Raw genomic sequence first — 4,430 nt, 5'->3', positions numbered from 1 at the left:
GGGGGGGGGGGCGGCTCTACCCTTCCTCAGGCCACTGGGCCTGTTCTGTCTGTTGGTTGCAGGTCTGTCCTGTTCTGTTGGTGGTCACAGTTCCGTCTACCTTGCAGGCGCGGGGGGAGGGGGCAGCTCTGCCTCTCAGCAGGCCGCTGCTCCTCTTCTGCCTGTGGGTCGCAGGCCCGCCTACCTTGCAGGAGTGATTGGAAGCTCTGACACAATTCTTCTTATTCCGATTGCATGCTTACTCCAACTTGCTGAAAAACCATCCTCATCAGGCGCTTAATCCAGCCAAGCATTTAGATGGTAAAGTTGTCCCAAATTTGCATTTCAAGTACTTCAGGCATACATTGCAGTACACTGTCCATTAAAGCACACTTGGCCGCGCGGCAGCCAGCACCTTCTCCTCTCATCTAATTTTTCTTGACTCATCAAGATCTTTAATAATTTTTACAGTCTTTAAGAAAATTAAATCAAGGATTCTTTTTATGATTTTAGTGCAACATAAAGAATGGTGTTGGGCCATCTTGCTTGTAGGTGTTTTTCTAGGAAGCAGATTGACCTGAGGACTGTTCAAACACACCATGGCGAGCTGTGTCATAACAGGATTCCACTGTAATTCCTGATTCCTTATTTCGCCCTATTTGATTTTCCAGAGCCCCTAGACCAGAAGGATACAAATTCTTCTTCTTTCCAGATTATCAACCAGGAAGCCAGGAGTGCAAAGGCAGGCAAAGAAACTCCTGTGTGAAGGATCAGGGCCAGCTGCAGAAGCTGCAGCAGGCATGTCACTGTGCAGTGGTATGTTAAAATCTGTCACTATGGGGAAAGCTATATTCAAGTGACGGTTTTGTGTGGTACAAAGGTTAATTCTTTGCATTTGAAAGGGCAAGTCTAGATAAAGCTCAAGATGATAGGCAAAGAGAAGAAATTGGACCGTCAAAATGAGGCAAGCCTATTTAAAACAATTAAAACCAGCTCGCAGAAGCAGGCTTTCCCACTTCCCACTTAATTATGTACACTCTGCCTTGTTCAAAAGCCCTCATTTCCTTTTCTTTTGTCTTCAAAAAGTACACTCAAAAAACCAAATGTGCTGCCTTCCCCTGCTTACACGAAGAGCCCATATTATTAATGCATTAACACATCACACCTCAGGGCTTTGAGCAGGTGTGTGTAGAGCATGTGGAGTGGGGTGGGGGGATGTCCTATCACAGGTCTTTTTTTCTGAGCTTGAAGCTCATGCACTTCAAGAAAAGGACTTCCGACTGCATAACTGAAATGGCTGCTTTGAGCATGGCAAACTCATTTCTTTTGGAAGAAAAGGAAAAAGTAGCTGCTATACTTTCCTCTATTCACACCCCTTTTCCACCTCTGAAAAGGATCTCTTATTGATCTGCTGTAAGACACAAAAATTCTCAATATTCTCTTGCCACATGGGCTGGAGTTTAGCTGAAATCATCTGATCTGTCATCAGAGCCCAGCCTTAGAGACTTCAACTCTATCTAAAAGCAGAATTGGTCCTGATGACCTATACTGGATCACCAAGGATTGAAAGGGAAGAGCTGCAGGTTGGAATGTATTACCTGGGTAGTAGCCTACCTGGGTATTGTCACAGACTTTCCCAACCTCACGAAGTTTAGGATCAGTATTTCCAATGTGAAGAGGTGAGGTAGGAAAGAAAACCAGAGGAATATCATTTGTCAATTGCCTATTGACCTTATAGTAGCCTAAGTAATTAGCAGCTACCAAGCAGGGAATATACAAACTTTACAAAGAAGCTTTGGGATGCTCCAGTGTTGAGGTTTTGTTCTTGTTCTACCACTTAGTATATAATGTGTAATTATATACTAAATAATCAATTGTTTACCCTCTGTGATGGTTAATTTTATGTGCCAACTAATCTGGGACATAGCGTGCACAGATATTTGGTCAAACATTATTCTGCACGTGCCCATCAATTGTTTCTAGATAAGATTATCATTTGACTCACAGGACTAAGTAAAGCAAATTGTTCTCCCTAATGTGGGTGGGCAGGTCTCATTCAATCAATTGAACACCTGACCCAAACAAAAAGACTGAATAAAAGGGAAATCCTCCTGCCTGACAACTGTAGCTGGTACAAACTTACATCATTGGCTTTTCTGATTCTCAGGACTTTAGATTTGTTCTGGAACTTGCAGCATTGGCTCTTTTTTGTCTCCAGTTTGCTGACTATAGATTTAGGAATTTCTCAGCCTCCAAAACTGCACGAACTAATATACATGTATTGTGTGTGTGTGTGTGTGTGTGTGTGTGTGTGTCTCACTTCTGTTTCTCTGAAGAACTCTGAATCATATACACTGCTTCCTCAACTTCAATATGTCAATCATACCTATCTTTTCATGCCTCAGCAAAAGAACTAAAATGCAATATATGGAGCCTAGTAAATAGTAAGTATGCAATACATGTTGACTTTACCCTAGCCCCTAATTGCCTGCATTAAAGTTTACTTGGAAGTTCTCTTCTTAGTAAATCAACAGTCTAAGAGATGTTTATGTCAACTTCACTGAGTATGTATTGTCAGGTGTATATTAATATCACTTTATTGCTTTTATAACAATTTTATTCAGACCCAGATATACATTCTGCAAGACTACAGGCAAGTTGTCAGTGCTGATATTTTTTTTCAACTCTCAGGGCCTAAGCAGAATCTAGAATATTTTATGGTGTGGAAAATCTCCAGATAACTGGCATTTCCATTATCCAAGTCACCTCTGTGAGGTCCAGAGCCATCAGCTTCAGTACCATGCATGGTTCTCTAGAATTTGGGCAGAGGCTGAACATCTTGGTGTCCAAGGACTCTACTTGCCCAGTATCCGCTCCTCACCCTGCATAGCATCCATAATTCTGAAGCCTCCTCAGGCACTGCTACTCCACAGGGATCTACTCATGTGAAAATACCCATATACATATATCATTTGGTTTGAGAAATTTTTAAATGTACTGATCAATGATTTAATAAGAGATATAGAGGGAAAAGACATACTCCCTGAAGAAAAGGAGAGATAATTTCTATTACCATCTTGTGTTTTGGGTAAACCTAATTCTGGAAGCCAATTCCCAGCAGAAGTCTGGAATGAAAATAAATGGTACTTACTTTTGAAGGATTAAATAACAGTGTTTTATTATCCTATCTTTCACAAGCCAATGCCATTGAGGATGTATAGTCACAGTTTTGAAATTTATAGTATTTGTGCATCAAAAAAGTCAGAAGTGTGCTCACAGAGGTAGTAGTAAATATAGCCATGAAGAAACATAAAGAAGAAAACCGGCAGAAACAAACTCTTTTTAAGAAATCATACATTTAAAATATTTTAAAATAAAGAGGTAGAATATAAGACCAAAGATGACCAATGGAGTGTCTATATTTTAAAGAAAGTATTTGAGGTATGACAGATTGAAAAGCCCATTCAATTGTGTCACTTGCAGCATACTAGCAACTTCAAATCAATTTGACACCTAAGACTGTCAAACTTGGCAAAATTTCACATGACACAAAGCTGACAGAACCAAAGTTCAAAATCATCTTGTCAATATGAAACATGTTTCTGAAGGTTAAATCTATCTATCTATCTATGTACAATGATTTTCAAATACTCTAAACCAGGAATTAGGATTTTAAAAATCAGCTGTTCCAGTACACCAGGTTTAGCAGCCTTTCCTAACAACAGAAAAAAGAAAAACAAAAGTGAGAGATTTTGATTCATGACAATATACATGTAGTCTGTATAACATACTATAGGTGAAAGATAAATTTTATCTTACATTAAAGAATATATAGAAAGTGAATTAAATCATCTATAGAAATCACTAAGTACATGCCAGTCACATCTTACCTAAAGAGCCATGTTCATGTCTCCATACTAGGTTCTAGGAATAACACAAACCAGTATAGAAGGTCACTAAGAACAAACTGCATTGCTGCTTGCCCAGCTCCACTGAAGGAATAAGCAATCGCTTTGCTCTGTCCTCACCTCCACTCAAGAGTCAAGCATTCTGGGAAAGGGCAACTCAATGACTGAACTGAGGTCCCACCACCAATCCTTTAGTAGACTGAAGTGGTGATGGAAAGGACCTAGGTAAAAAAATACAACGGTACCCACAATCCTCCTTGACTTTTGTAGCAAAAGTGTTCACATGTGGACTTACTGTGATACCAAGACAGCTAACACAATAGAAAAGAGATAAATGTCTTTAAAAAGAAATTTGAAGAATTATAGGAGGAAGATGGCCGCTGCATACGGGGGTTGCTGAAGTGCTGAGCGTGGTGCTCAAAGCAGCGGCTTTAATAGAGATTTCGCACAGTCTGTTAGAGCTCCTTTCACCGTTAATCTGTAGCGGACCACTTTGCCAAGGAGCAGGAAGAACAAAGAAATCGAAAAAGAGATGCTTGGCTG

The sequence above is a fragment of the Marmota marmota genome, unplaced genomic scaffold (genome assembly GCF_001458135.2).
Source record: "Marmota marmota marmota unplaced genomic scaffold, marMar, whole genome shotgun sequence".
Classification (NCBI taxonomy): Eukaryota; Metazoa; Chordata; class Mammalia; order Rodentia; family Sciuridae; genus Marmota; species Marmota marmota.
The sequence above is the reverse complement of the archived record's forward strand: the minus strand, read 5'-3'. Positions refer to the sequence as shown.